This window comes from Macrotis lagotis, chromosome 1, assembly GCF_037893015.1.
Source record: "Macrotis lagotis isolate mMagLag1 chromosome 1, bilby.v1.9.chrom.fasta, whole genome shotgun sequence".
Taxonomy (NCBI): domain Eukaryota; kingdom Metazoa; phylum Chordata; class Mammalia; order Peramelemorphia; family Peramelidae; genus Macrotis; species Macrotis lagotis.
The window spans coordinates 462,087,240-462,099,953 of NC_133658.1; the positions used below are offsets into that span (position 1 = coordinate 462,087,240).

Here is a 12,714-nt window from a genome sequence, read left to right on the forward strand (position 1 = left end):
TAACCTGTAAAATATAAGCAATTGTACTAAATTAAACTGTTGAGAAATGAACTGGAAGTAACCTGGGCACTAGTCAGTTATGGTTTAGAATGAATTAACTTAGACTAGATGGATGTTGGGGTCCAACCCAGATTTCTGTGATGTCTTGAATTTGGTTCTGGCATACTAACATTTGGCTAGAATTGAGATGACAAAATCACAATTTTGGTTTAATGTTTAAGTGAACAAAAGGAGGGGTACTGTTATTTTAGTTTTGGTTTTGAATAGATATCGGAAAGAATGCTAAAGTTCTGAATGAACTAGCAAAGATTGGAGGAGACTGTGTGGGTCAGGAGAAAGAGCACTATCAGAGAATCAGGATTTGAATCTCCCCTCTACCCTCTGGGGGAGATTAAGCAGATCATTCAACCTTCCTTGGCTTCAGTTTCTTTATCTATAAAATGAAGTTTGAACTAGAGGATCCTGCAATATTTAGATTTGTAATCCTCTGACAACAAATTTTAATCTACGCGGTAGGGGCAGGGGAAGAGAATTATTATTATTAGTGGTAGCTAGATAGTGCAGTGGATAGTGTTCCAGTTTTGGAGTCAGGAAGACTCTTTCTGAGTTCAAATTCTCCCTAAGATACTTACTATGTGACCCTGGGCAAGTCACTTAACCCCTTTTTGTTTCATGTGAGACCATTCCATATCTTTGCCAGGAAAACCCCCCGGATAGGGTCATAAAGAGATGGACATGACTGAAAATGACTGAATAGTAACAAAAGTTATTATTAATAGTATTAGCATTTCTACAACACTTTAAATGTTAGCATATTTATTTTATTTATTTGGCAAGACAATGGGGTTAAATGGCTTGCCCAAGGTCACACAGCTAAGTATTAAGTGTCTGAGATCAAATTTGAACTCAGGTCCTCCTAATTCCAAGGCCATCTATCCACTGTGCCATCTAACTATCCCCCTAACTTTTTTAATCTTTACAACAATCCTGAGATGTAGATGCTATTATTTTGCCCTATTTTATAAATGAGGAAAACACATCAGAGTAAATTTAAAGATTTTACCCAGGGTCAAATAGCTAGTATTTAAATTATGATCTTTCTGACTCCAAGACCAGCACTCTGTTGACCATGCTATCTATCTGGAATAAAATGAAAGAATTTATATTAAAATATTTTGCAAAATTTAAAACACCATATAAATGCTAGCTATTATTATTAAAGATGAAAGAGAACTGTTACTCAGGGAAGATGGGTTGATGTTAATATAAAACAGAAGGCAGAATTACTTCATATTTTCTTATGTTTTTCTCTTCCAGAGAAAACAATCTTTGAATGAAAAAAAGGGATGGAACAAAAAATTATATAAGGGAATTGAAGTCCAAGATAAGTGAATAGGTATCAAGAGATCATCTTTCTGCTCTCAATGAATTTTATTTGACTAAGCCTGGATGAACTACATCAAGTTTCAAAAGAACTGGCAAATACAATTGCTGAGCCAGTGACAGTGATTTTTAAATGAGAAAATTTGGCAGAACTGAAGATGGGAAATATTATCCCAGTTTCACAAAAGGCTAGTGAACCTGAATTTGCATAGTGTCAAAATTCTAGCATACATGAGGTTTTAAAATTTTCTAAATAGAAAGAACCATAATAATGATAAAATGGCATATACATACTATGTGACAGATACTATATATATATATATATATATATACATATATATATATATATATATTTATCTTTCATTCTCGAAGAAGAGCAAGACATCAGGGAAGTGATGCCATGATAAGCATGTGAATTATATAGTGAGGGGGGCAGCGCTGTTGCTAAATCATCAGCCTTATTTTCTCCTCTGGAGCCATCTGGATCAAGTGACCAGATATGAATCAGGAAGATTGGAGATGATTCTGGATGTGAGGTAATCAAGGTTAAGTGACTTGTCCAAGGTCACTCAGTTAGTAACTATCAACTGTCTGAAGTTGGATTTGAACTCAAGTTCTCCTGATTCCTGGAACAGTGCTCTATCCACTGTGTCATCTAGCTGTTCTACTGTGCTGTGTTAGATAGCATAGAGGTAGAATGTCAGTCCTAAAGTTAAGAGGACTTGAGTTTGAATCCAGCCTCAGTCACTAGCTATGTGACCTTGGGCAAGTCACTTAAGCCTCTCATCCAGGGTCATCTTCAGCTGTGCTGATTCATTATCTGGTCCCTAGACCCAGATGTTTATGGAGGAGGCTGGTGATTTAGCACAGTATTCCTTCACTCATATCCAATTCACATGCTTGCTTTGGCATCCCTTCCTGATCTTCTTAGAAAACAAAGGATAAACATCATCATCAATCAAATCAAATTACAGTGCTTAACACTTTATAAATGTTATCTCATTTTATCTTCACAACAACCTGAAGAGGTAGATGCTATTATTATTCCTATGTAAACAATTTTTTTTTCCCAGATGAGGAGGTAGAGGTTTAGTGAGCTAGTTGTATCTAAGATTGGATTTGAACTCAGGTTTTCCTCATTCCATGTCCAGATTTCCATTGACTATATCACCAGAGATCTCCCTTTTTCAGCACTCTTGTGATGCTTTTGATTTTAATAGAGAACATGACTCAATTAGGTGCTGATTAGGTCTTTAGTACCTACTAAGCTCCCTACTAAAGAAAAGGAATATTAGGAACTGGAATTCAGTCAGTAATTAACTTAGTTTCTCTTACAATGTAGTCATTTAGCAGTTACTCCATTCAAATTAGGCAACAGCATGAATCACTCTATTTTAAAAAATGGAGTAGTGTACCTTTGAAGGGGAGCAAGTTAAAAGTCGGATTGAGGAAATACCTTGTTTTAGTGGTATCATTTCAAGAGATTCTTAATTTTTTTTCTATAGAACTTCAGAGTTGGAAGGGACCATAATCTCATTGAAACTAAACTTCTATTGACTTTCCCCTCTTCAATATCTTCAGCAAGGATTAGTTTTTGTTTGAAGATGTTATGAACTTGAAGACATGTTCTTAGACCATTTTACTTTTGGATGACTCTAATTGTTAGTACTTTTTTTTACATTAAGCATAAATTTACCACAATTGTAATCATTCTTTCTAGTTTACTAAATTGATATATCAATGAAGTACTTTTGATATAGAATAAATTTAATTTCCACAAGACAGTTAGCAAAACATTTTCATGATATCCTTGTGGGCAATATGGCAGAACTTGGGATATATCAAAATAGTTTAGAGATTCAGAAATGGTTAAATGCCTATGCCCAAAGCATATTAGTTAATGTCTTAATGGCAGCATATAGAGGGAGATGACAGGGGTTGCTGACAACTCTTGGAAAACATATTATAGCAGTTCTCACAGTTCCAAGGTGTTTGACTCCATGGGAAAGCTCTTTTGGTAGCTAGATAGGACATATATATTCCTTATCACTAATTTGGTGAAGATTTCTTAGAAATATTAGGTCAAATCCCTCCTCATTTATAGACAATATGCTTTTGGAAAGAAGCAGGAACTGACCTCAAGACTAGGAAGAACTGGATTAGAGTCCCACTTTGACATATACTGGCTTTAAGATTCTGGGCAAGCTACTTACCCTCCCAAAACTCTTAAGGATCTCAGTGTAAATTTTAGCGTTCTGATTTGAATTAATAATTTCTTCTCTAGGGAGTTCTTTCTGCTGAAATCACAGGTCCAAACCCCATCCCTAGGTATTAGAAAATCTATGACATTCAACTAATAGCTACTTCAAATAGTTGAACACTTCTCCAGAGATCTCCCTTTTTCAATATTTTTATATTGCTTCTGATTTTAATAGGAAACATGACTTAATTGGGAGCTGGTGGCCTTTAGCACCTACTAAGCTCTCTTCTAAAGAATAGGAGTATAAAGAGCTGGAATGACAAATACAATAATCAGCATGGTTTCTCTTTTGTATTAGGCAGCAACATGAAACATTCAATTTTTTTGAGGGGTACAAGTTAAAAGAGGGTTTGAGGAAACACCTTGTTTTATGGGTAAGTATCATTTCAAGAGATCCTTTTAAAATCTTAAGCTAATACTTTGTTATTTTTAAATTGTTATAATTTATGTTATAATTTGAATGTAAATGAAAAGAATGTAAGAATAAATTGCAAATTCTTATTAGTGCCTGATAAGGATAATGACCTAGACTAGAATTTTTAAAGACTGGGAGAAGTAGAATTTTAAAAGTGAATATAAAGATAAAGCTAATTAGAAGGCTGATGGTTGCTCATGTCATTTCTTGTTCATAAAAGGAAGCTTTAAAAAATAATAGCAACAACAACAATAATAATGAAATGCTTAATGCTTCTCATTCTGGGAAGGATATCATCTGGTAATTGAACATTTTTATCTGGTGACTATCATCCCTGATTTCTTCCTGGAAATCCTTGCTGATAGCTATTTTGTGAACAGTGTGATGACTGCTTTTCTAGATAAATGATTAAAATGAACCTAAATAATGGGTACAATAGCTTAGGGAAGAGAATTTGTCCTGAAATATCATTTTGAATACAAATTAAACTGAATTCTAAACTCTTAGTTTTTATTATCTGGTTCAACTTTGAATAGGTATGTCTTTAGAACCTTAGAGTTAGAAAATATTGGTCATCTAATCCAGATGTGTACAACACATGACCTATGGTCCACATGTGTCCTGTAAGTGCTAAGTGTATTCTGAGCCATATTAGAATGTAATTGGAAATATTTAACAAAATAAATTAGGTAAAATATTTTAAAATGGAGTCAACATGTAGCTTGTAGGTATATCTATATCTATATCTATATCTATATCTATATCTATATCTATATCTATATCTATCTATCTATCTATATGAATTAAAAGCCCCTCCCTTTCATCATGTATATCCTAGTTATTTATCCTCTTCTTCTAGTGATGGTAGGTTATTTCAAGTGATAACTCATTTCCTTGTTGGGAAAATCTTGCACATTATGAACTGAAATTTGACTCCTTGTCACTTCTACCTATTGGTTCAAATTAAACATTCTGAATCCACACAAAACAAGCTTAATTTTTTAGGCCATTGACTTCTGTTCAACTATGGGAAGATAACTATCATGTGTCATTTAGTACTCAGACTTCTACTGAATCAATTGGTAAGCATTTATTAAGCACTGCTCTGTTTGGGAATACAAAATGAAACTGTCCTTCTGTCCTTGTTCTTACAGAGATAATATCTACTATACATACATATACATATATATATATATTTCTCTATATTTGTATAGATACTTCTAATGTGTGTGTCTATATGTACGTGTAGGTATAGATACAGATAAAATAAGATAGATGAAAAGGTATGTATAGTTGTGTGTGTGTTTTTCTATAGTTGGTGTTATCATTTACTCATGTACTCTTTATGACTCTGTGAATGATAGTATGCCAATACTGTCCATTGGGTTTTCTTGAGAAAGATGTTAGAGTTATTTGCCTTTTACTTTTCCAGTGGAGTAAGGCAAATAGAAGTTAAATGACTTGCCTAGGATTGTACAGTTAGTAAATGTCTGAAGATGGATTTGTAATCACATCTTCCTAATTCCAATCCTAGTGCTCTGTCCATTGAGCTAACTAGCTACCATGTATCTATCTATATCTGTATTTATATATATATATATATATACAGAGAGAAATACACATGTATGTCTATATACATATATAAGGACATACATTTATAGATGTATAGGCACACCCAAGCACACACATGTGTATACAAATATTTACACTTACACATATAATAATGAAGCATTTGTTTTCCTTATTACATTGTGACATAATTTGAGTTCTTTCACTCTCATAGTGAGTTCTTTCATTCTGTTCAGCTTGTGCATTTTTAAAAATAAGACAATGAAATGATTGTTAAACATATGGTCTAATTAATAGAGTACAGTGAAACTGTTGTTTATTGTTTTTATTTTGAACATGGATGCTTCTGTTAATGTAGCCTAAAGTTGTACTGTCTTTTATGACAGATAACACTGTTCATAAAATAATTGTTTATTATGGTTAGAAGAGACCACAGAATCATCATAACATCATAGTAATATTTTATTTATATTGTTTACATAGGTTATCTTTTTCAGTTCAACAATAAACCTTTGAGGTGAATACTATTATTAAACCAATTTTACAGATGAGAGGACTGAGGCAGAGGTTAAGTGATGTCAGCCAGATTTACACTGAGTATCTGAAGGAGGGTTTGAACTCTAATCTTCCTTGGGATGCCACCCAGCTGCTTATTGTTTTGAGTCTGAACCCAGTTCTCTTTTGATTCTAGGTTCCAAACTCTGTTATGACATGAAGCTTATCAAAGTGAAAAGAATACTGGTTTTGAGTACTAATATCAAATCTTAATTCTGTCCCACTTCCTTCCTTGATGATTTTGGGCTTGGTTTCATGTTCTGTGAAGTAAGGGGATAAGATGAGACAATATATAAGGTCCATTCTGGCTCTAAAGCCTAACATCATAATTTATTTAGTTGAAGCCGCATGTGAATTGAAATTCCATCTATTCTCTAATGTCCTTTACATGTGGTCACAGTCTTAAAGACCTACAATTATATAGATATCCCTGCTTCCTGAGATAGTCCATTCCACCTTTATCAATAATTGTTAGCAGATTTTTCCATATTAAAAACCTGACATCTGTCCTCAACTTTTCTACATTGTTGTCAGTTCTATTTTCTTGCAAGAAGTTTGATTATGATTTTTCTTCATTATAGCCCTTCAAATACTTAAAGATGATAGGTATATTTCCTTCAAGTCTTTGTTTCTTGGCAAAAACACTGGAGTGGTTTGCTGTTCCTTCTCCGGTTCATTTTAATGATGAGAAACTAAGACAAACTGGGTTAAGTGACTAGCTTGTAGGTATCTGAGGTTGGATTTGAATTTAGCAAGACAAGTCTTCTTGACTCCAATCCCAGAATTCTATCCACTGTGCCACTTAATCCCAAGAGCCTTCAACTAATCTTTGAATGGTTTTCAGTCCCACTCATCCTCCTGGTTAGCTAATTCTAGTCATGCCCCATAGGACTCATTCATATCCTTCCTGAGCTTTAGTATTTAGAAATGGACAGAGTTTTAAATCTGATCTGACTAGAGCAGAGTACAAAAGGAATCATTTATGTTTCCTTTTCACTGAACATAATGCTTCTTTAATATACCTAATATCCTATTAGTTTTTTTGCTTTCATTTAACATTTTTACTTTTAATAAAAGTTTGCTAAAATTCCCAAATCTTTTTTTCACAAACCTGTTTTAAGGTCCCCAGTTCCATTTTTTGCAGTTAATTTTTGAAATCCAATGTAGGAATTTAAAATGATCTCTAATAAATTTTATCTTTTTGAATTTGACTTACTGTTTTAGACTTTTGAGATTGTTTTTTCTGGTTCTTGATTTTTTTAATCTATTGTTTCAGTTATACATTTTAACTTTTTATTTTCTGTAAACTTGTCTAGTCAACCATTTGTGTTTTCATTCAAGTTATTAGTAAAAATGTATGGAACAGCAATACAAGTTGACTCATATTTTGTTTGCAATCAACCAAAACACTATCTTTTTTACATGAAATATAGTCTAGCTATATAGCTACTCTATCTTGGCCTTATTCCTGTTGTTTAGTCATTTTCAGTTTTGTCTGATTCTTTGTGATTCTGTTTTGGAATTTTCTTGGCAAAGATACTGGAGTGGTTTGTGATTTCCTTCTCTAGTTCATTTTACAGATGAGGAAACTGAGGCAAACAGGATTAGGTGACTTTCCCAGGATCACACAGCTAATAAGTGACTGAAGCTGGGTTTGAGTTCAGTACTAGTGCTCTATCCACTATGTGATCTAATTGCCATATGACATGCTGCTAGCTGCCACTTACATGCCTTATCTTAATATTTTACACTTGTTTTTTTAGCCTGTATGCAGGATTTTATATTTATTCCTATTTTTCTTTTTTCCTAGGATGTACTAACTGCAGATATAACAAGAATGAGAGTACAAATAGTTCCTTTTCCCCAAACCTGGGGAAACCTCTTTTTATTGCTTTTGGGATCCTGATTTCATTATGTTTAATTATCTATCCCTATTAGCTTATTGATACCCTTGGATTCAACATGCATGTCACCAATGTCTTCACACATATTTGTTTTAGAAAAACAACAGGATGGAGCCCTGCAGGATGGTATTGGAGAACTCATTTTAGTTTGTCTTCAATCTATTTATTAATCAATCTTTTGTCATGACCTTTTAAGTCACTTAACTATTCTATCATCCAGTCCCCTTCTATCCATCTTGTTCACAAGGGCATTCTGAGAAACGTTGTCATATGCCTTAATGAAATCCAGATATACGACTCCTATATCTTTCTGTGATTTAGTAGTGTATTGTCCCTATACAAAAAAGTGGGGTGGGGGGAAGAGGGGAAAGTTCATTCATATGGCTTTGCATTCTTAGTCAACTATTACTGACTCCCAATTAAATTAAACTCAATAGACATGTATCAAATGCTTTCTATGTGCAATTATCACCATTTTCCTTTCTCAGTGTTACCAAGTATCTGTCTAATAATCTTACCCAAGAATTTTGCTAGTTTACGTATCAAGTTTACTTATTCTTTTTCATGGACTCTGACTTTATCTTTTTTGAAAATCAGAATTACATGTGCTCTTCTAAGGTCTCCTAGCACCACTCACAAAAATATCAAAAATATCCAGTCACTGTATCTGGGAACTATTTCAGTATCTTGGCATATAATTCATCTAGACCAGGAAGTCTGAATTCATTTAGAGTGACTAGGTGTTCTTACACTCTCATCCTTCTTGTTCTTTATTTCCCTCTTTTCCTCTTGACCACGTTTTCTTTATTCCTCTCAATTTCAGTGACAAGAAGTGACCTTTGACTGACAAGAAGAAAATAGGAATCAATTGATTTTTTTTCTTTCTGTTCCTTAGCATTCACTAATAGTCAAAAATTTTTGTTAAGTACTCACCATGTACAGTGGGTATATTACATATATTACATGGTCCTAAGATATATAGATGAAAAATAGAGCCCCATGGAGACAGCTCAGCGTCTTTTACCCATGAATCAGATCTTCTGAGCATCAGAAAATTCCTCACTGACATCTTTGAAAACACTGTGGCAGAAGGATGGGGAATTTAGGAGCCTATCAAGAAATTAAGTGTCAAATAATGGAGACCTGAATGAAGGCTTCTTTTCACACTAGAATTGTGGGAGAGGGTGCAAAAGTAATATAGACTTAACAGATTTGATTGGATGAGAGTGAGAGAGGATCATGGCAGTTGACTCCAAATTTTGACCCTGAGAAACTGGGAGGATGATTGTACCATCACTGGAGATTCAGAAGTTAGGATGAAGAATGAATTAAAGAGGAGAGATGAGGTTACTTTTAAATAAGTTTAGTGAAGTGCATCTAGTTGGAGATTTCCAGAAGTAATCACAAATGTGGGTTTGCAATTCAGGTCAGAGAATATGTCTGCATATGTATATGTGTGCATGTTTGTGCATGGGGGGTATATGCAAAATAGTAATAATTAAAGCCATAACATTAGATAATCACTGAGAAAGAAGGAAGAGAAAAAGGCGAATTGAGAAGAGTATCTTGAAGAATGCTTCTCTTTGGGGTTGAGAAGAGGGATCGTGGATACTCAAAAGAGGTGAACAAGAAAATAGGAGGGATCAGTATTACAGAAGATGCATTTGAGGGTATTAAAAAGGAAGTCAGTCCATTGTACATTCAGTAGAAAGGTTGAGGAAGATAAGGATTGACACAAGATCCATTAGACTATGAGCTCCTTTGGAAGGGTCTGCCATTTGCTTTTCTTTGGATCCTCACTGATTAGCACAGTGCCTAACTTAATAGACTTAATAGAGGAACATTGTAAACAGTGACAGCAATATTGTACAATGATCAACTGTAAAAGACTTAGCTACTCAATCAAGACAAGGATTCAAGACATTTTGAAATGTTTTGAATTGAATGAAAAATGCTATCTACCTCCAGAGAGAGAGAATTGATGAATTCTGAAGCAGATTCAAGAATATTTTTAAAATTTTCTTTGTTTTTCTTGTTTGATTGTGTGTGTATGTGATTAATATAGAAATGTTTACTCAAAATTTGGAAAAAAGAATATTTCTAAATGTAATTGGGAAATTCTTAAGGAAATAAATTATATTTTTTAAAAAAAGGAGTTTCAGAATGTTGTAAATATGGAAACTAGATGTAAGTGGTTGAGAAAAGGATGGGTAACAAGAAATGGTTTGATAGGTGCTTAAGTCATTGGGGAAAATGGGAGAATGTCTTCAAGATTTTAGCATTAGGATGGGAGATGAATGCTTTAGGAAACAAATTTCAAATGAAGAGAGGCTGCTAAAGTGAATGGTGGCAAAATTTCAGAGCTAGAAGGAACTGAGAGCTTGAACAGGTATACCGTGTCTACATCATTCCTTCAATTTAGCCTTGTAATGCTGTCAAAAAAACATACAATGAGGTTAGCCTGATACTGCTTATTTTTGAAAACTCTATACTGGTTTTTGTGGTCCCTTTCTAATAAATGCTCAGGAACCATTCTTTTATTAATTCAATCTAATAAAAATTAATTCATTCTAGAATTTTTTTAGGAATTTATGTAAATCTATGAATTTTAGAACTTCCTTTTCTCCCTTAATAGAAATTGGTGTAGCATTTTCCTGATTCTTGTCCCATAGTACCTAAAAGCATTCTCTACAGCTTTTCAAAGACGAGCAATCATGCCTACAGTTTCTTTCAGTCCCTGAATTGTAGTTCATCTGGACTGGTCAAATCAAAATAATTGAGAATAGCTATGTTCTCTTTTATAACCTTGCTTATTTTGGGTTTCAGAATTTGCTATCAGGCTTTTTCTATGATTCTAGACTGATGATAATTTCTCTTTGGCAGAGAAAAATGTAATCAAAACAGCAGTAAACATTTTGCCTTCTTTTCATTGTTTGTTATCACTGCCTTGTTCCCCTCAAACAGCAATCCTATTACTGCTTTCAGAATCTCCCCTCCTGCATCTGTACAACTGAACATAATCTTGCTAAGGTGAAGGTCCTACAATGTCATTCACCTTCTCCAAAACTTCAAAGGCTCCTTCTTACCTCTAGCTTAAAATAAAAATTCCTGTTTGACATTTAATTCCCTCACAGATCTGGTCCCAACCTTCTTTTCTAGGGCCTTTTTATGTCATTCCCATTAGTAATTCTGTATTTTAGACAAACTAGACAAAAATCTTTTCCTTGAATTTTGTCTTGAATTTGACATCTTATCCCCACTCTCTTTACATTTACTCAGGCTGTCAGCTATACCTGAAATATACCCTTTTCACATCTCTACTTCTCATAATCTCTATTTTCCTCCAAACCTCAATTTAGGTGATATCACCTTTGTCAAACTTTTTCTGATCCTCTCTTTCCCCAGTTGTTAATGCTTTTCTCTTCATCACATAAAATTGTATTTTTCTATGAGTATATGGTATTCCCACCATAAAATGCAAGTTCTTTGAAGAAAGGAATTTTTTATTTTATTTTGTCCTTTTTATCCTCAGAATTTGGTACATAGAATGTAATTAATCAGTGTTAACTGATTTGTACTGAATTGAATCTAGTCTATTTAGTCTTTTGGGTAACTGGGTGGTTTGGTGAATAAAATGCTAGACCTGGAATAAGGAAGATTGATCTTCCTGAGTTCAAATCTGTCCCCAGATATTTTCGACCTGTGTGACCTTAGTCTAGTTACTTAACCTTATTTCCCTCAGTTTACTTATGAGCTGGAGAAGGAAATGGCAAACCAATCCAGTTTTTTTTTTTTTTTTTTTGCCAAGAAAACTCCAAAAGAATGCTAGCAAAGAATTGGACACAACTTAAAAATGACTAACCAACAGCAACAACTGATTAGTCTAGTACTGGGACAACAGCATGTTTGCCAAAGGACTAATTTACAATCACATGAAGCCCTCAAGTGAGAAATTAATCATTATCTTTCAAGGAAATCCATTCCTCTTTTGGATAAAGCTAATTATTATGGAACATTTCCAAATATCTGGTCTAAGCAAACCTCCATTCAACTTCTACCTAGTTCTTCTTACTGAGGCTAAAAGAAAAGACAAGCTTTAGACCTCTTTCATGTCATGAACCTTGAATACTTACCCTCTGTCTTTTATTCTCCAGGCTAAATGCCTCCATTTCCTTCTAAATTTTTTTCTATTGCATGATCTTTATATATTTTACCATCTGGGTCATCCTCTTACAAATGTAATCGAATTTTTCATGTTTTTAATATGAAGCATTTAGAATTGACCACAGTACTCCTAATGTATTTCTGATCAGGGCAGAATGAGAGATTTTACTAAAATCTAGTTTATTTACAATATGCCTCTTCTCTCTTGTAGAATCCCTTACTTCCTTCAAGTCTTAACTGAAGTATTACTCTCTTCATGAAACCTTTTTTTGATGGCCCGGTTTCTACTTCACTCCCTCTCTAAATTGCCTTGTTTTCTTTATGTTCCTATAAATGCACATATTGTTTGTCTTGATAGACTAAAAGTTTCTTGAGGGCAGGGCTTTTTTCATTTTTGTTTCTGTATCCCTAGTAACATTCCTAATATCTTTCTCAGTTGTAAATGCTATGAACCTATAAATCTT

At 33.8% G+C, this 12,714-nt stretch overlaps 1 long non-coding RNA gene across 1 annotated transcript; it reads left to right on the forward strand.

Annotated features, from left to right (window-relative positions):
• Nucleotides 1-1,322: 1,322 nt before the first annotated feature.
• LOC141519494 (uncharacterized) lies at nt 1,323-5,204 on the forward strand. Its single transcript, XR_012477353.1, has 3 exons — nt 1,323-1,396; nt 3,942-4,017; nt 5,064-5,204. It is a non-coding gene; the product is annotated as an uncharacterized LOC141519494 (long non-coding RNA).
• The last annotated feature ends 7,510 nt before the right edge of the window (nt 5,205-12,714 follow it).